Below are 21,195 nucleotides of genomic sequence, written 5' to 3'. Positions count from 1 at the left end.
AGATGATAGCTCTATTAAAAGAGTACCCAGATTGCTTTGCATGGGATTACACAGAGATGCCTGGTTTGGACAGGAGCATCATTGAGCATCGGCTCCCTCTCAAGAAAGGATTTCGGCCATTCCAACAACGAGCACGTCAGATGAAGGCCGAAATCCTCGAAGAAGTCAAGAAAGAGATCGAGAAAATGTTAGCCGCCGGGTTCATCAGGCCATGCAGGTATGCTGAATGGATCTCCAGTATTGTACCTGTGGAGAAAAAGGACGGCCGATGGCGTGTGGCCATAGATTTTCGAGATCTTAACAGAGCCACTCCAAAGGATGAATATCCAATGCCTGTGGCAGAAACATTAATCAACGCAGCCGCTGGCCACAAGGTGTTGAGTTTCATGGATGGCAATGCCGGCTACAACCAGATTTTCATGGCACCAGAAGATATACACAAGACTGCATTCCGAGTACCAGGATCAGTGGGCTTGTTCGAATATGTGGTCATGACTTTTGGTTTGAAGAATGCCGGTGCAACATACCAACGAGCCATGAATTATATTTTTCATGATCTGATCGGCAAGTTGGTTGAAATCTACATCGATGACGTGGTGGTCAAGTCTGTCTCCATGGAAGGACACTTGGATGATTTGCGACACATCCTAGACCGAACTCGGAAGTTCGGACTCAGAATGAATCCAAAGAAGTGTGCCTTTGGTGTGACGGCCGGTCAGTTCCTAGGTTTTCTTGTTCATGAACGAGGAATTGAGATCGGCCTGAAAAGTCAGGAGGCAGTACGTACCATGCAACCGCCTACCACGAAGAAGGAGCTCCAACGTCTGATCGGCAAGATCAATTTCGTCCGGCGATTCATCTCTAATCTCTCAGGACGAATTGAGCCGTTCATGGCGTTGGTCAAGATTAAATCTGATGACGAGTTTCACTGGGGGGCTGATACGTCTCCGACGTATCGATAATTTCTTATGTTCCATGCCACATTATTGATGTTATCTACATGTTTTATGCACACTTTATGTCATATTCGTGCATTTTCTGGAACTAACCTATTAACAAGATGCCGAAGTGCCAGTTGCTGTTTTCTGCTGTTTTTGGTTTCAGAAATCCTAGTAACGAAATATTCTCGGAATTGGACGAAATCAACGCCCAGGGTCCTATTTTGCCACGAAGCTTCCAGAAGTCCGAAGAGGAGACGAAGAGGGGCCACGAGGGGGCCACACCCTAGGGCGGCGCGGCCCCCCCTTGGCCGCGCGGCCCTGTGGTGTGGGGCCCTCGTGCCGCCTCTTGACCTGCCCTTCCGCCTACAAATAGCCTCCGTCGCGAAACCCCCAGTACCGAGAGCCACGATACGGAAAACCTTCCAGAGACGCTGCCGCCGCCGATCCCATCTCGGGGGATCCAGGAGATCGCCTCCGGCACCCTGCCGGAGAGGGGATTCATCTCCCGGAGGACTCTACGCCGCCATGGTCGCCTCCGGAGTGATGTGTGAGTAGTCTACCCCTGGACTATGGGTCCATAGCAGTAGCTAGATGGTTGTCTTCTCCCCATTGTGCTTCATTGTCGGATCTTGTGAGCTGCCTAACATGATCAAGATCATCTATCTGTAATTCTATGTGTTGCGTTTGTTGGGATCCGATGAATAGAGAATACTTGTTATGTTGATTATCAAAGTTATATCTATGTGTTGTTTATGATCTTGCATGCTCTCCGTTACTAGTAGATGCTCTGGCCAAGTAGATGCTTGTAACTCCAAGAGGGAGTATTTATGCTCGATAGTGGGTTCATGCCTGCATTGACACACGGGACAATGGACAGAAAGTTCTAAAGTTGTGTTGTGCTGTTGCCACTAGGGATAAAACATTGATGCTATGTCTAAGGATGTAGTTGTTGATTACATTACGCACCATACTTAATGCAATTGTCTGTTGCTTTGCAACTTAATACTGGAGGGGGTTCAGATGATAACCTGAAGGTGGACTTTTTAGGCATAGATGCAGTTGGATGGCGGTCTATGTACTTTGTCGTAATGCCCAATTAAATCTCACTATACTCATCATGATATGTATGTGCATGGTCATGCCCTCTTTATTTGTCAATTGCCCAACTGTAATTTGTTCACCCAACATGCTGTTTATCTTATGGGAGAGACACCTCTAGTGAACCGTGGACCCCGGTCCAATTCTCTTTACTTGAAATACAATCTACTGCAATACTTGTTCTACTGTTTTCTCGTAAACAATCATCTTCCACACAATACGGTTAATCCTTTGTTACAGCAAGCCGGTGAGATTGACAACCTCACTGTTTCGTTGGGGCAAAGTACTTTGGTTGTGTTGTGCAGGTTCCACGTTGGCGCCGGAATCCCTGGTGTTGCGCCGCACTACATCCCGCCGCCATCAACCTTCAACGTGCTTCTTGGCTCCTACTGGTTCGATAACCTTGGTTTCATACTGAGGGAAACTTGCCGCTGTACGCATCACACCTTCCTCTTGGGGTTCCCAACGGACGCGTGTTGAACGCGTATCAAGCAGCTTTTTCTGGCGCCGTTGCCGGGGAGATCAAGACACGCTGCAAGGGGAGTCTCCACTTCTCAATCTCTTTACTTTGTTTTTGTCTTGCTTAGTTTTATTTACTACTTTGTTTGCTGCACTAAATCAAAATACAAAAAAATTAGTTGCTAGTTTTACTTTATTTGCTATCTTGTTTGCTATATCAAAAACACAAAAAAATTAGTTTACTTGCATTTACTTTATCTAGTTTGCTTTATTTACTGTTGCTAAAATGGCTACCGCTGAAAATACTAAGTTGTGTGACTTCACAACCACAAATAATAATGATTTCTTATGCACACCTATTGCTCCACCTGCTACTACAGCAGAATTCTTTGAAATTAAACCTGCTTTACTGAATCTTGTTATGCGAGAGCAATTTTCTGGTGTTAGTTCTGATGATGCCGCTGCCCATCTTAATAATTTTGTTGAATTGTGTGAAATGCAAAAGTATAAAGATGTAGATGGTGACATTATAAAATTAAAATTGTTCCCTTTCTCATTAAGAGGAAGAGCTAAAGATTGGTTGCTATCTCTGCCTAAGAATAGTATTGATTCATGGACTAAATGCAAGGATGCTTTTATTGGTAGATATTATCCCCCTGCTAAAATTATATCTTTGAGGAGTAGCATAATGAATTTTAAACAATTAGATACTGAACATGTTGCTCAAGCTTGGGAAAGAATGAAATCTTTGGTTAAAAATTGCCCAACACATGGACTGACTACTTGGATGATCATCCAAACCTTCTATGCAGGACTAAATTTTTCTTCGCGGAATTTATTGGATTCAGCTGCTGGAGGTACCTTTATGTCCATCACTCTTGGTGAAGCAACAAAGCTTCTTGATAATATGATGATCAACTACTCTGAATGGCACATGGAAAGAGCTCCACAAGGTAAGAAGGTAAATTCTGTCGAAGAAACCTCTTCCTTGAGTGATAAGATTGATGCTATTATGTCTATGCTTGTGAATGATAGGACTAATATTGATCCTAATAATGTTCCGTTAGCTTCATTGGTTGCTCATGAAGAACATGTTGATGTAAACTTCATTAAAAATAATAATTTCAACAACAATGCTTACCGGAACAATTCTAGTAACAACTATAGGCCATATCCTTATAATAATGGCAACGGCTATGGTAATTCTTATGGGAATTCTTACAACAATAATAGGAATTCACCCCCTGGACTTGAAGCCATGCTTAAAGAATTTATTAGTACACAAACTGCTTTTAACAAATCTGTTGAAGAAAAGCTTGGGAAAATTGATATACTTGCTTCTAAAGTCGATAGTCTTGCTGCTGATGTTGATCTTTTGAAATCGAAAGTTATGCCTAATGAGAATCATCATAATAAAATTGTTACTACAGCAAATGCCATCCAAGTTAGAATTAATGAGAATATAAGATTAATGGCTGAACTGCGTGCTAGGTGGGATAGAGAAGAAAATGAAAAACTAGCTAAAGAAAAGAATGTAGCTAAAGTTTGGACTATTACCACCACTTGTAATGCTAATGCTACACATGTTGCTGCACCTCCTACTAATAATAATAAAAGAATTGGTGTTAGCAATGTTTCCACTTCTAATGCAAAGCGCGAGAAACTGCAAACCGCTAAAACTGTTGAAACCGCTGTGATAAAACTGCTGAAATTTTTTCCAACATTGGGGATGATGATCCCATTGCTTTAGATTATAATGGTTTGAATTTTGATGATTGCCACATCTCTGAAGTTATAAAGTTCTTGCAAAAACTTGCTAAAAGTCCTAATGCTAGTGCTATAAATTTGGCTTTCACACAACATATTACAAATGCTCTCATAAAAGCTAGAGAAGAGAAACTAGAGCGCGAAGCTTCTATTCCTAGAAAGCTAGAGGATGGTTGGGAGCCCATCATTAAGATGAAGGTTAAAGATTTTGATTGTAATGCTTTATGTGATCTTGGTGCAAGTATTTCTGTTATGCCTAAGAAAATTTATAATATGCTTGACTTGCCACCGCAAAAAAATTGTTATTTGGATGTTAATCTTGCTGATCATTCTACAAATAAACCTTTGGGGAAAGTTGATAATGTTCGCATTACCGTTAACAATAACCTTGTCCCCGTTGATTTTGTTATCTTGGATATTGAATGCAATGCATCTTGTCCCATTATATTGGGAAGACCTTTTCTTCAAACTGTTGGTGCTACTATTGATATGAAGGAAGGTAATATAAAATATCAATTTCCTCTCAAGAAAGGTATGGAACACTCCCCTAGAAAGAGAATGAAGTTACCTTTTGATTCTATTATGAGAACAAATTATGATGTTGACACTTCGTCTCTTGATAATACTTGATACACACTTTCTGCGCCTAGCTGAAAGGCGTTAAAAAAAAGCGCTTATGGGAGACAACCCATGTTTTTACCTACAGTACTTTGTTTTTATTTTGTGTCTTGGAAGTTGTTTACTACTGTAGCAACCTCTCCTTATCTTAGTTTAGTGTTTTGTTGTGCCAAGTAAAGCCGTTGATAGAAAAGTTCATACTAGATTTGGATTACTGCGTAGAAACAGATTTCTTTGCTGTCACGAATCTGGGCAAAATTCTCTGTAGGTAACTCAGAAAATTATGCCAATTTACGTGAGTGATCCTCAGATATGTACGCAACTTTCATTCAATTTGGGCATTTTCATTTGAGCAAGTCTGGTGCCATTTTAAAATTCGTCAATACGAACTGTTCTGTTTTGACAGATTCTGCCTTTTATTTCGCATTGCCTCTTTTGCTTTGTTGGATGAATTTCTTTGATCCATTAATGTCCAGTAGCTTTATGCAATGTCCAGAAGTGTTAAGAATGATTGTGTCACCTCTGAATATGTTAATTTTTATTGTGCACTAACCCTCTAATGAGTTGTTTCGAGTTTGGTGTGGAGGAAGTTTTCAAGGATCAAGAGAGGAGTATGATGCAACATGATCAAGGAGAGTGAAAGCTCTAAGCTTGGGGATGCCCCGGTGGTTCACCCCTGCATATATCAAGAAGACTCAAGCGTCTAAGCTTGGGGATGCCCAAGGCATCCCCTTCTTCATCGACAACATTATCAGGTTCCTCCCCTGAAACTATATTTTTATTCCATCACATCTTATGTGCTTTGCTTGGAGCGTCGGTTTGTTTTTGTTTTTGTTTTGTTTGAATAAAATGGACCCTAGCATTCACTTTGTGGGAGAGAGACACGCTCCGCTGTAGCATATGGACAAGTATGTCCTTAGTTTCTACTCACAGTATTCATGGCGAAGTTTCTTCTTCGTTAAATTGTTATATGGTTGGAATTGGAAAATGATACATGTAGTAATTGCTATAAATGTCTTGGGTAATGTGATACTTGGCAATTGTTGTGCTCATGTTTAAGCTCTTGCATCATATGCTTTGCACCCATTAATGAAGAAATACATAGAGCATGCTAAAATTTGGTTTGCATATTTGGTCTCTCTAAGGTCTAGATAATTTCTAGTATTGAGTTTGAACAACAAGGAAGACGGTGTAGAGTCTTATAATGTTTTCAATATGTCTTTTATGTGAGTTTTGCTGCACCGTTTCATCCTTGTGTTTGTTTCAAATAAGCCTTGCTAGCCTAAACCTTGTATCGAGAGGGAATACTTCTCATGCATCCAAAATACTTGAGCCAACCACTATGCCATTTGTGTCCACCATACCTACCTACTACATGGTATTTTCCGCCATTCCAAAGTAAATTGCTTGAGTGCTACCTTTAAAATTCCATCATTCACCTTTACAATATATAGCTCATGGGACAAATAGCTTAAAAACTATTGTGGTATTGAATATGTAATTATGCACTTTATCTCTTATTAAGTTGCTTGTTGTGCGATAACCATGTTCACTGGGGACGCCATCAACTACTCTTTGTTGAATTTCATGTGAGTTGCTATGCATGTTCGTCTTGTCTGAAGTAAGAGCGATCTACCACCTTATGGTTAAGCATGCATATTGTTAGAGAAGAACATTGGGCCGCTAACTAAAGCCATGATCCATGGTGGAAGTTTCAGTTTTGGACATATATCCTCAATCTCAAATGAGAAAATTATTAATTGTTGTTACATGCTTATGCATAAAAGAGGAGTCCATTATCTGTTGTCTATGTTGTCCCGGTATGGATGTCTAAGTTGAGAATAATCAATAGCGAGAAATCCAATGCGAGCTTTCTCCTTAGACCTTTGTACAGGCGGCATAGAGGTACCCCTTTGTGACACTTGGTTAAAACATGTGCATTGTGATGATCCGGTAGTCCAAGCTAATTAGGACAAGGTGCGGGCACTATTAGTATACTATGCATGAGGCTTGCAACTTATAAGATATAATTTACATGATGCATATGCTTTATTACTACCGTTGACAAAATTGTTTCATGTTTTCAAAATCAAAGCTCTAGCACAAATATATCAATCGATGCTTTTCCTCTATGAGGACCATTCTTTTACTTTCAATGTTGAGTCAGTTCACCTATTTCTCTCCACCTCAAGAAGCAAACACTTGTGTGAACTGTGCATTGATTCCTACATACTTGCTTATTGCACTTGTTATATTACTCTATGTTGACAATATCCATGAGATATACATGTTACAAGTTGAAAGCAACCGCTGAAACTTAATCTTCTTTTGTGTTGCTTCAACGCCTTTACTTTGAATTATTGCTTTATGAGTTAACTCTTATGCAAGACTTATTGATGCTTGTCTTGAAGTGCTATTCATGAAAAGTCTTTGCTTTATGATTCACTTGTTTACTCATGTCATATACATTGTTTTGATCGCTGCATTCACTACATATGCTTTACAAATAGTATGATCAAGATTATGATGGCATGTCACTCCAGAAATTATCTGTGTTATCGTTTTACCTGCTCGGGACGAGCAGAACTAAGCTTGGGGATGCTGATACGTCTCCGACGTATCGATAATTTCTTATGTTCCATGCCACATTATTGATGTTATCTACATGTTTTATGCACACTTTATGTCATATTCGTGCATTTTCTGGAACTAACCTATTAACAAGATGCCGAAGTGCCGCTTCTTGTTTTGCTGTTTTTGGTTTCAGAAATCCTAGTAACGAAATATTCTCGGAATTGGACGAAATCAACGCCCAGGGTCCTATTTTGCCACGAAGCTTCCAGAAGTCCGAAGAGGAAACGAAGAGGGGCCACGAGGGGGCCACACCCTAGGGCGGCGCGCCCCCCCCCCCTTGGCCGCACGGCCCTGTGGTGTGGGGCCCTCGTGCCGCCTCTTGACCTGCCCTTCCGCCTACAAATAGCCTCCGTCGCGAAACCCCCAGTACCGAGAGCCACGATACGGAAAACCTTCCAGAGACGCCGCCGGCGCCGATCCCATCTCGGGGGATGCAGGAGATCGCCTCCGGCACCCTGCCGGAGAGGGGATTCATCTCCCGGAGGACTCTACGCCGCCATGGTCGCCTCCGGAGTGATGTGTGAGTAGTCTACCCCTGGACTATGGGTCCATAGCAGTAGCTAGATGGTTGTCTTCTCCCCATTGTGCTTCATTGTCGGATCTTGTGAGCTGCCTAACATGATCAAGATCATCTATCTGTAATTCTATGTGTTGCGTTTGTTGGGATCTGATGAATAGAGAATACTTGTTATATTGATTATCAAAGTTATATCTATGTGTTGTTTATGATCTTGCATGCTCTCCGTTACTAGTAGATGCTCTGGCCAAGTAGATGCTTGTAACTCCAAGAGGGAGTATTTATGCTCGATAGTGGGTTCATGCCTGCATTGACACCTGGGACAAGGATGTAGAAAGTTCTAAGGTTGTGTTGTGCTGTTGCCACTAGGGATAAAACATTGATGCTATGTCTAAGGATGTAGTTGTTGATTACATTACGCACCATACTTAATGCAATTGTCTGTTGCTTTGCAACTTAATACTGGAGGGGGTTCGGATGATAACCTGAAGGTGGACTTTTTAGGCATAGATGCAGTTGGATGGCGGTCTATGTACTTTGTCGTAATGCCCAATTAAATCTCACTATACTCATCATGATATGTATGTGCATGGTCATGCCCTCTTTATTTGTCAATTGCCCAACTGTAATTTGTTCACCCAACATGCTGTTTATCTTATGGGAGAGACACCTCTAGTGAACTGTGGACCCCGGTCCAATTCTCTTTACTGAAATACAATCTACTGCAATACTTGTTCTACTGTTTTCTGCAAACAATCATCTTCCACACAATACGGTTAATCCTTTGTTACAGCAAGCCGGTGAGATTGACAACCTCACTGTTTCGTTGGGGCAAAGTACTTTGGTTGTGTTGTGCAGGTTCCACGTTGGCGCCGGAATCCCTGGTGTTGCGCCGCACTACATCCCGCCGCCATCAACCTTCAACGTGCTTCTTGGCTCCTACTGGTTCGATAACCTTGGTTTCATACTGAGGGAAACTTGCCGCTGTACGCATCACACCTTCCTCTTGGGGTTCCCAACGGACGCGTGTTGAACGCGTATCAAGCAGGGGCAGAACAGCAGCAGGCGTTTGACGAGATTAAGCGGTATCTAACAACACCGCCTGTGCTAGTTCCACCTCAGCAGGACAGGCCGTTCTACATCTACCTATCAGTAGCTGACACGTCCATTGCTTCAGTGGTGGTGCAACTCTACGAGGGCGTTGAAAAGGTTGTATTCTACCTCAGCATAAGGATGTTGGATGCAGAGACAAGGTATCCTGAGGTCGAGAAGTTATGCCTCTGCCTGTTCTTCACCTGCACCAAGCTCCATCACATCCTTTTGACGGCAGAGATCATCGTCATATGCAAGTCAGACGTTGTCAAGCACATGCTGTCGGCTCCTGTTTTGAAAGGCCGACTTGGTAAGTGGATGTTTGCGTTATCGGAGTTTGATCTCCGGTATCAGCCTGCAAAAGCAGTCAAGGGACAAGCGTTGGCCGATCTCATAGCTGAACGGATCAATACTAATATAGCAGCACTATCTATACGTGCATGGGCTATATTCTTCGATGGATCGGCTTGTGACGATGGTTGTGGCATCGGCATTCTGCTCGTGTCGCCTCGGGGGGCAACATACTCCTTCTCCATCAGACTATCTACTCCTTGCACAAACAATGTCGCTGAGTATGAGGCAGTACGCAAGGGACTGGAGTTGCTGCTGGAATCCGGGGCAGAAGCGGTGGAGCTTTTTGGAGACTCGAAGTTGGTAATTTACCAACTCACGGACGAATACAAGTGCGAGAGTGAGTCGCTCTTCCCATATTGGATGGAATGTCGTGAGCTGATGACACATTTTCGGTACATCAATTTCAATTGGGTCCCAAGATCTCAGAATACCGACGCCAATGATCTCGCGCAAATGGCGTCAGGGTACAAGGACATACCAGATGGGTCAGAAGTTCAGGTGCAGTTCCTGGAACAGGATGACTGGAGAGCCGATATCTTAAATTACTTGAAGGATTCGGCTCGGGGGGCACCTAAACGGATAAGATACAAGGCCATGAAATATGTCCTTATAGGAGATGACATGTTCTACAGGACGTTGGAAGGGTTACTACTCAAGTGCCTGGGACCAACTGAGTCTAATCGGCTCTTACATGAGGTGCACGAAGGCGCCTGTGGAACTCACCGATCGGCTCATAAGATGAAGTGGCTGATTAGGCGATCAGGATTTTATTGGACCACTATGCTTGAGGATTGCTTCAAGTACTACAAGGGATGCCAAGCGTGTCAGATGTTCGGGAAAATTCAGATGGTACCCGCATCAGCAATGAACCCCATCATCAAGCCTTGGCCATTCCGAGGTTGGGGCATGGATATGATCGGCAAAATCCATCTGCGTTGTCGAGCAAAGGCCACGAGTGGATCCTGGCCATTACAGATTACTTCACCAAATGGGTGGAGGCCGTCCCTATGAAGAAGGTAAAATCAGAAGATGTTATCAAATTTGTGAAAGAACACGTCATTCATAGGTTCGGGATTCCCCAAACAATCACGACCGATGGAGGTTCGGTCTTTATTTCTAAAGAATTCAGAAAATTCTGCGATGACATGGGGATTAAGCTGATCCGATCATCTCCATACTATGCTCAAGCCAACGGGCAAGCTGAAGCGTCTAATCAGAGCCTGATCAAGCTGATCAAGAGGAAGATTGACGAGAACCCTAGGGTGTGGCATGAAACACTGTCAGAAGCTTTGTGGGCCTACCGCATGTCATGCCATGGAGCCATAAAGACTTCGCCTTACCAGCTCGTCTACGGGCAGGAAGCCGTATTGCCTTGGGAAATTACGGCTGGATCAAGACGTGTCACGTTTCAGAATGATCTAACAGCTGAGGAATACGCAGCTCTGATGAGTGACACTATTGAGGATGCAACGGAACTTAGACTTTGGTCGTTGGAAAAGATTAAAGAGAATAAAGCCAGGGTGGCTCGTGCATACAATAAGAAGGTGAGACCAAAGGAGTTCCAAGTTGGTGATCTAGTGTGGGAAGCCGTGTTGCCATTAGGAACCAAGGATAAAGCATATGGCAAATGGTCTCCTAATTGGCACGGTCCATACAAAGTCGTTCAAGCCTTGAAGGGTAATGCATACATGCTGGAGCAGCTGGACGGCGCTAAGTTCCTAGTAGCTGTCAATGGTCAGCATCTCAAGAAATATTTCCCAAGCATGTGGAATGACCAGTAAAATGGGGGCCGATTCAAGAAATCGGCCAGTAAAAAAAAATTATATACAAATCATAGCCGATGCACAGACATCGACTTGAGAAATATAGATATCAGTACAGCCGATGCATGGACATCGACTTTAGAATAATGAAAAAGCCGATGCATTACCATCGACTCTAGACAGAACAAGCTCAATTGAGCAGGTTAACAGGTCAGGTTCAAGCCAGAGCCCATGGCATTTGAGATGATTTTCTCGATTGGATTTGCTGAAATCTGTGCGTTTGGGATTTGAGGTTGGCATAAGCCGATGCCCTGCCATCGGTTCTTTGTGCATTGACTTCATTTGACAATCGGCAAAATCGACAAGGAAGCAAAATTAATTGGGGAATATTTCTTCATTAATAAAGGATTTCTTACAAAGAAAGAGCCGATTGCTCAAGGAAGGAAGAACAAAAGAAAGGCCTATTGGCCGATCTACTACTGCTAGGCCTATGCTACTAGGTCCTAGTCTACGGGCCGTTGCTGCCCTCGTCGTCGTCGGAGCTCTCGTCGGCGCTGCTGCCGGCGGGCTCCTCGTCACTGCTCCAGCGGCCCCCAGGGGGGGCCTCGTCATCTTCATCGTCGACGTCGTCGTCGTCGTCGTCATCATCATCTGACCCGGCGCGAAACCGCTTCGCCGGCGGGTAATCCTCGAGGGAGTCGGTGTCGTCGTCTTCCTCCTCCTCTTCCTCGGAGAAGGTGTACCCGTCCCAGGAGAACGAGTCATCCTCGCTCTCCGATTCCAGTTCCCCGTCGGCGAGGAACTGGAGCTCTTCATCTCCGCTGGTCAAGGACTTGTCGTCCTCGGACCAAACGGAGGAGGCGTGGTCCTCCTGGTCCCACTCTTCTGGGGCGCGCCTGTTGTGCGCCCTCATCTGAGCAGCCACCGGGTCCCACTCTGGCGTCGGCTCACGGGATGAGGAGGAATCGAAGAATACCGACGAGCTGGAGGAGGACGAAGAGGAGAAGGACTGGGAGGAGAGATCCGATGAGGCGGAGGAGGAAGAGGAGGAAGCCATTGCTCTGGATTGGGATTTTGGGTGCCGATAGCCAGAACAAAGCAAGGAGATGAAGAGGCGAACTGTTCGGCGCGGTTAAATAAAGGGGATATAGTGGAGATTCAATGCCACAGCGGTTTCCGAGGAGGTGGTGCCCAAAGAAAAAAAGAAAACAACGGTCAAATCACGCGGAGAAGTTGAGAAGGCAGGGCATCATGATGAAGGATACTGCGACGGTTCTGCTCTGCCACGACATGACCCGACGAAGAAAAAGCAGAGTGATTTTGGAATTATCAATTCCAAAACCAGGGGGGCATGTGTTATCACCAGAATTTGACCGGATCAGAGGTGGGCCGCGATCAAGATTGGGCTTGAAGAATATACATGGAAGAAATACGTGAACCAGCCTTGTACACGAAGTTTGGGCAGTTTGCCCTTGTATCTGTAAATATATTAGGATACGTGTCGGTTAGTTAGAGTTTGGCTCGTGCACGGTTGGGATTATTCCCACGTTAGAAAGTCTACGGACTATAAATATGTATCTAGGGTTATCAAGAAAGATAACAATCACGTTCATCACAAACCAATCTTGGCGCATCGCCGACCCCTTGTTTCGAGGGTTTCTTCCGGGTAAGCATCATGCTGCCTAGATCGCATCTTGCGATCTAGGCAGTATACGTTTATTCGTCGTTCATGCGTTGCTCGTGCTGAAGCCTTTTTGATGGCGAGCAACGTAGTTATCATAGATGTGTTAGGGTTAGCATTGTTTTACCGTGCTACATGCTTCCGTCCATGCAACCCTTAGACGTCTAGCCGTCCTTACACCTTTCTTAGGTGTAAGGGCGGCACCTTGCTTGATCATTGTTTAGTAGATCCGATCCGTTATGATTGCTCCTTGATTCTTCAAGGATTAGTTTAATATCTGCATAGTTAGGCCTTACAAACGGGTTGAATGATCCAGTAGTGCGTAGGGTGTAGTTTGCTAACCCTAGATAAGATGTTCCGGGGATCAACTTAATGTTGGTTTTTAGGCCTTGTCTAGGGTCGGTTTATTATTACCGTGCGTGGCTGCCAGGCTCAATCACGAGTAGGACGTTCCGATTATGCGGTGAAAACCCTAGATCGTCGTAGGTCGTTTTAGCTTTGTTTTGATCAAGCAGGACCACCATGCAAACGTAAACCCTATACGAGTCATGGGTGGATCGGCTCCTTGAGCCAATTCACGGGACAACCTGAGAGCCGATCGAGGCTCGTATTTAATGTTTACGTGTATGCCATGCAGGAAACTAAGCGAAGCAAATCCATCACCTTCCTGATCAGGTATAGATCAGGTGGCACGCCCTTGCACCAGCATCGGGACGTGCGTACCAGGAGCTTTGCGGGCCGTTGCTCAGAGGGACCAGGGCCAGCCGCAGCCCTAGGTTGTTCCCGGCTCTTCGTGTTGCCAGCCGTTGCTCGCCGGTGAGTTTCGGACGCCAACACCATGATAACTTTTGCGTCCGGACTCCGATTTCGATGATCTTGGGCTTGTTGGAATCAGAACAACAAGCCCTACAACTTTATACATAGAAACATCATTGTCCACCCACGGAGTAAAAACCACAAGATGAATGTTTTGACGTACCTATAAAAGAGACACTGGTAAAACCTCCAAGCTCGAAAACGGAATAGAAGATGCATACGAATTCGGTTTTCGGTGAACTTGGGCTTGTTGTAAAGCTAGCAAAAATTTCAAGAACCTCACACAGATAAACATCAAGAAGAAACAATATTTATGGAATGAAAAACATGCAAAGGGTTGAGCTCCCTAAGACGATGTGATCAAGTTACCCAACCGAAAGCCCCTCTTGATAGTGCGGCTATGTATCATATAACCCGGTCTCCCAACAACCACCTTGAGACCGGTAAAAGGGAAACCTACCAAGGCCATACCTTTGCCTTGCGCATCCCGCTTGACCTTGATGATAACTATTCAAGCTCCACTCAAGCCGGAATGCCTCACTTGATCATTGTTGCTTCATGAAGACTCACAAATGCTCCCCCATACACCATGATGGGAAAGCTCCATTGATGCACATCTTCACATGTCCATTATCACTAAATGGACGGCAAGCTTCAAGCATATGATCCTCTTAAGATGCTCAACTTGAACTTGCCCAACTCAATCTTGATGACGATCACCACTTGACGTCATCCTCTCATGGGCTATATGAGATCTCACTTTTGATGCATGCCCATGGAAAGATACCTAACCCACATAGACAACACAAGGGAACATATATGATGGGTTAGTTCATAAAGCATAATTGACACGGCTTACCATACCACATGACTTCTCGTGGCAGATTCTTCATGCTTCATGTGTTGACCAAACTTGAATCTATTCTTTACTCTCTGTACTGGTCAACTTTGTATCTTCTCATGCTCTATCATACTATCTTGATCGATGATCTTGATGCCAATACACAAGGTGTATCTTTATCTTCATGGCATCCATACTTGAATCCAACACATGGAATACAAGTAGTACCTATGAAATATTCCTTCATATAAACTCAATGAAAACATTAGTTCATAGGGGTTGTCATTAATTATCAAAACCACACATATGGGCAATGTACCCTTACAAACTACCTTGCAAAGTACCACTGCAAGGTGTAGTGGTGTCCTTGAGGGGGTGGTTTAGGGGATGCATGCATGGAGGTGATGAACTTGATGATGATGATGATGATGATGATGATGATGATGTACATTTTGGCAGTAGCTAGGGTTGAAAAACATTTGATGGCTCCTTTTTGTAACTATGATGAGGTGGTATATACTAACCCCTCAGGTGATGGTGAACTTGCGGTGTTAGGATGACACCCGCTTTTGTTATGGTGGTAGGATGACACCATGGTAGTGTAGGATGAACCTGTGACCCACTTTTGGAATGATCATGCATGTCCTGTTAGTTTATCACTTGTTATCAACACTTGTGTGCTTCTATTGCTCTGTTATGAATTGTTTCATGGTTGTGATCGTTACATGTTCTTCTTATGTCGTGCTAGTGGTATGTGGTGTTCCGCGGAAAGGTTCGAGGAATCTACAGCTCATGGAGGGTCTGTCAAGACCAGGTCAATGGCTACTCCAACAACAGCTATCGAGTGTATGGAAACATTGGAGAAGGCACAGCAAGACTACCTCACCTTTTTGGAAGAGGAGTTCCTGGAAGATGAGGCCATCGATGAGACAGTGCCATTAGCACAGCTACCGCCAGAGGAGGTACATGCTCTACAAGGAGCACCACCGATGGTACGTCCCAGTCGGGTCAAAGATTACATCATCGTCTTCCTTATCGTGGTGATCGTGAGGATCTTGTTCTTCCGAATGGTGTCTGATCGTATGTAACATGCTATGGCATGGTAATCTCACCCTATTTGAATTATGATAAGGATGCGGAACTTTGATTTGAGCAACCAAACAGCTGATTCCTGTTTTCCTGCGTGCAACTTGGGCTGGAAACGGGCAACCAAACAATGGGGTCTGACTTCCTTCTCCGGCGCAAAAAAGTTCACCCAGGATACCAAACGACCTGCATTTCATAGCACATGGCCCGTTCACAACGCACATGGAGACCCATCTCGATGGCGTAGTGGTGCATGAATCACGTGCAGGCTACCAAACACGCCCATTGCCTCTCTTCATTTCCTATGCACCATCCAAAACTTACTTCCAAAAGTTCCTGTGTTTCAAGATCTGTTTAGGAATCTACGGTGCTTGACACTTTAACCCTATAAATTTAATTCCTACTATCAAAAGAGGCCATTAAACTCTGTCTTCTCTTCCGTACAAAGACACGCCTCCGGAGCACGGAATTGGTTCGAGCTTGAAGTGGTTTTTTTTTTACACAATTTTTTGACACAATCGAGCTTGAAGTGGTTTGCAAGGCGGGGAGCATCTTCTCCAGTTCCCTCCCCTGAAGCCTAGCTAAACAAGCACCGAAGCACCAAACCGGTTCAATAATCAATATACGGCAAACAAGTGCAGAAAACTGAAGACGGGCCCATACACACTAAACCATTCTGAGAGGGTTTTCGACTGCACTCGATCGGCTCCCGGAGTTAATATATCTCCCATAGTAGCAAGCAAGCGGCAGGAGATTAGCTAGAAGCTACTCCTGTGTCCTGTTCCAACCAAATTTATGAATCATCCTGGATACCCAGGCGAAGCAAATGCTCGCGTCAGGGTACGCGATGCAACGGATCGATCGAACAAGCCCGTCCCGAATCTCTACAGTAGCGACATTGACGTGTACATGCGCATCGATTCGATTTGTTAGCTCTTAGAGCATCTCCAGCCGTCTCCTCCCGATGAGGTCTCCGGCAGCCGCTTTTTACATCCAGATGACGTTATTCGGTCCAGCACCCTCGGTTCCTTGTTTTTCCTCGGATTTAGCCTTTCATCCATCCGGAGAGGCCAGAGTATCCCCGGCTTCCCGAGGCCCGGTCGGGGACTCCGAACGAAACAAAAGTGCGCGAAACGTCGAGCGGGCCCGCATTGTCGGCGACACAGTTCCCTTCATTAATTTCGTTTTCCCTCCAAAATGCGCCGCATAGAACCATTTTCCCCGCCGAATTTCGGAGGAGCAACCGCCATTCTCCCCCACAGTTGCAGCTCCTCCTCTTCCCTTCCACCACCATGCCGCCGAAGAAGCTCGCCATCGATGGCATGCCGAAGGCGAGGAAGCCGCGGGCGCCAAAACAGAGGCCGCCGAGCTGGACAAACGCGCAGTGGGCGGCGGATGTGGAACGGTGGCGGAACGGAACCCGCGGCAGGGTGGAGAGGGAGAAGAAGTGTAACGTGAAGAGGGTGGCGGCGGCGGAGGAACAGGCGAGGCTGATCTCCATTAACTTCGGCCAGCCGCGCGTCGGTCAATTCCCTGGGCCATGGCCGACCCAAGGTATGATCGGCTCTCCTTCCTTCTCGCCGGCGTCGCCGACCACGACCATGTTCCAGGACACCTACGCCGCCGGCATGGCGGGGTTTACGCCGTCACCGCCGGCATACGACGGTGCTATGTACGAGGGCATATCGCCTGCTCTGCGACGTGGGCCGCTCTCCTTCTCCAACCCCGGGATGCCGCCGCCGAATGAGCCTGTGATGCACGAGATGATCACGTCGGGCTCCATGGCCGCCGCATCGAGCCCGGGATTCTTCATACAAGAGAAGGCAAGGGCGACGAAAGCCGTCGCATCGCGGGGCGGCGTGAACCTCGACCAGGACGATCACCACGATCAGAACGACGGTACGCAAGACGTCGACGAAGAAGATGAGCAGACCTACCTCAACCAGGACGTCGACGAAGAGGAAGCGCCTGAACCCACGGAGGCGCAGTCCAAGGGGAAGAAGAAAAGGAAGAAGAACTAGTCGCCAGCCGAGCCGCGGATCAAATGGACGGGCAAAGAAGAGGAGTGCCTCGCCGAAGCTTGGAAGACCGTTTCCATGAACGGCATCACCGGCGCGAATTAGAACTTCGAGACGTACTGGCAACGGGTCAAGGTGGCGTTCGACGAGCGCAAACTTGTCGATCCGTACTTCAACAAGACGATGATGATACGCGGCGACAAGGCAATGGGCACCCATTGGGGATCATTCAGGCGGCGTGCAGCAAGTGGCACAACATACAGGATGAGATTGACGAACGGCCGGTGAGCGGCGAGGACTTTGAAGCAAAGGTATGCTCACTCGCCGTGACTCCTCCGTCGACTGTACATCGTCCGAGGTTTAATCTTGAATCGCCGGCCTGTTTTTGCAGATGCGGCGGACGCTCAACATGTACGCGGACGATAACGACGGCCAGATGTTCAAGTACCTCAACGTGTTCGCCCGCAACGAGGAGTGCGAGAAGTGGAAGGAGGTGCGCACGAATCTCGACAATAACAAGGGCGAGCAGTACGGAACCACCGATGAGCCTGTAATCATCTAGTTTCTATTTCGATCGCTGGAATGTGGCTGATCCGATCGTCGGATTTTGGCGATTCTTCTGTGTAGCGGGAAGACGATTTTTTGAAACTATCGTCGCTGATGGGCGAATGCCGGGGGTGCGACTGGAATATCCCCACACCCTTTTTATATCCAATCTTGCATTTGTTATATCCGAATTTTCGTCCTGGGCTCGAACGGCTGGAGATGGTCTTAATAACTGATGAAATCACCTCGCTGTCGGTCTCTGGGGCACGCGCGTGCGCACATGCCGCGTCCGCGCACGCGACGAGATCGGTCGACGGATTAATCGGCAGCTATAGGACGGTGCATAAAATTGATCCGCCGTACGCTTGGATCGTTTACCAACAAGCAGCTAGCTTGATCTGCAGCTTCCGCCAGGTCTTAACAACTCCGGGATCTATCCATTCAAGTACGTACCGCCGATTAAATTAAAATGCGATGTGAACATTCCGTCGTGGTTTGATAGATCTCGGGCGCACAGTAGCGTGACAGGTCCTTTCTGCGACCCGATACAGTGATGCACGTACTTAGTAAGCCCGAATCGGGGCCAAATTGGTTGAATGAATGCGATCGCACTTACACTACTGTAGCGAGCAGTGATAGTTAGCTCCCGTACAGCTAACCCAGGCCCCATCATTTACTTGCCAAATCGGTGATGGACACAGGCCTAATAATAAGATCACCAACATTACATACATCCGAAGTAGGGCACGTTTGTGGGATACATCATCTGATCTCGTTTTTTTTAAAAAAAAAAAAATCATATTTTTTAGTTTCAAAAAAATCTGGAAAAAAGTCTGCAAATAGTCAATGATGTATCCCACAAACGTGCAAAAAATCAATTTCAAATACTTAATATTTTGAGCTACACAAAAATGACAAAATTGTAGATCTAAGTAGTCATTTTCAAATCTTCAAAATATATCAGATTTTGTCATTTTTATCTAGCTCAAAATAAAAAAGAATTTCGGATTGAAATTTTGCATGATTGTGGAATGTATCAATGACAGTCTTCAGAATTATTTTCATGATTTTTATAACTTGTAAAAGTATTTTTAAATTTTTCTTAACATAGTGAGAGCACTGGAGCTCGGGAGCTAAAAACATAGTGAGGCAATGTGTCTTACTCGCTCTCTGCACGTTTGTATCTAAACAAAGCTGGAGAACTCATTTTTATTGTGTATCTAAATGCGCTTTAGTACGTAGGTTTACTTATTTTGCTCCTAATTAGTCCACTATCAAATATCTAAAAGACAGTGAACGGAGAGAAAGTACTGTTTATTCAACTGTTTCCGTAGTGATCTTGTTCCTATCCTATGTGCTTGTTGTATATATACGGCCAGAGAGGAACAAACATGCGCGCATGGGTCCTCTGATTTCGAGCGTTACAGGGGAACGAATTGTTGCTTTCGCCGATCCATCTGCCACAAGTAATCTGAGGAACCAATATGCCCATCTGTTTCTGGACGCTAAACTGCTCGGATAGCGAGAGCAACTCAGCAGCTACTAGCTTAGCTGCTTGCGCGTGAAACGTTCAAACAAAGGACTGTATGGTGGAGACATACATGGATTGATCTGCACGCATTATTTGCAGTACAATGTCTCGCTGAAGCATGAGTAGCTGCTCTCTCTGGTCTAGAGAAGAAAAAGAAATGCACAGGAACAATCTCCATGTGCATGGATGGAGACAGGACGAAGACCAACCTCAGCTAAGTGGAGGCACACACGCACATAATGCCCAAGGAGCGGGTGACCTGCATACATAGATCGCCAACGACCACCGCACCACTACTGCAGCTACTACAGTCACTGTGCATGGATCGTGGCCGGCTGGCCCCGCTTATCATACGGCGCCCTCCTGCACTGCATGGCCCCCGCCGTTTCCGTGCCCTTGTCCGGCTACCGACAGTCAAAGTTGCATCTTGCCCACAAATTGACCATCATTTTAGCACCCGATCCTTTTCTCTTCTTCTACTACTCTGCTAGGCTGCAGCAGAAGGGGCAAAAGATTTGCTCCAATCTATTAATTAAGATATGAGTTCAACGATAAAAAGGGAAGCGACATGCAACCTCCGGAGGCGTGGTCAGATGGCCGATGTTGATCAGGCACCAAGAGACCACACCGAAAGCACTCAACGATGACGAAGGAGGTGAAGGGTCTGACAAACATAGCCGCTATGGAGTTTATGATGGCGGGCTCGGCGAAAGCGGAAGTCATGGCTCTATATCACCAAGTCTAATACCATGTAAAACACTAGATCGGTTGAGGGGAACAACGCTCAATACACATAGGGCTCGGCTGGCCTCGGTTATATATTAGCGGTAGGTACAAAGAGCTCATAATACAATCATACAATTGATACCCATGTCATATTAGGCTAGCTAGAAGGTTAGACCTAACACGCTATTCTATCAGAAGGGTGATGGATGCCAAATCTTTGCACTTCGTCATGGAGGTCCACCAAGAGAGGATTGGTTGCACCTGCCAAGAGGAGAGGTCGATGAAGTGAAGCCCGAGGAAACTTTTGATAATGTCTCAGAGCCTTATAGTGAATCTACAATAGACGAACAGATGATCAACCGATTACGAAACTCGTTTGAATAGGCAAGCAAACGTCATAGTTTAGTCATCCTCTCTTCTCAAGGCGGCATGCTTTCCAAGGAATTGCGCCTTGTAGGCGGATATGCTCATGTATTGTCCATTTTCGGTCAGGGTCCACTTGATGTTGTCCATAAAATCATCACTGGAGGTTAATTGCCGAAGAAGAGTCCAAACGGTAACTAATTGGCGTATGTGGTCCATGGAAAAGTTGGCGTTCATGTTGATTTTGAAAATCCAATCATTCTCAAGGAAATCATGTAGATGAGGGGAGCTATGTCTTTCGGCTTCCGGCCATTGAGCCAAGGGGTCTCCCAAAATGGGTCTTT

Source organism: Lolium perenne, chromosome 6, assembly GCF_019359855.2.
Source record: "Lolium perenne isolate Kyuss_39 chromosome 6, Kyuss_2.0, whole genome shotgun sequence".
NCBI classification, from domain to species: domain Eukaryota; kingdom Viridiplantae; phylum Streptophyta; class Magnoliopsida; order Poales; family Poaceae; genus Lolium; species Lolium perenne.
The sequence above is the reverse complement of the archived record's forward strand: the minus strand, read 5'-3'. Positions refer to the sequence as shown.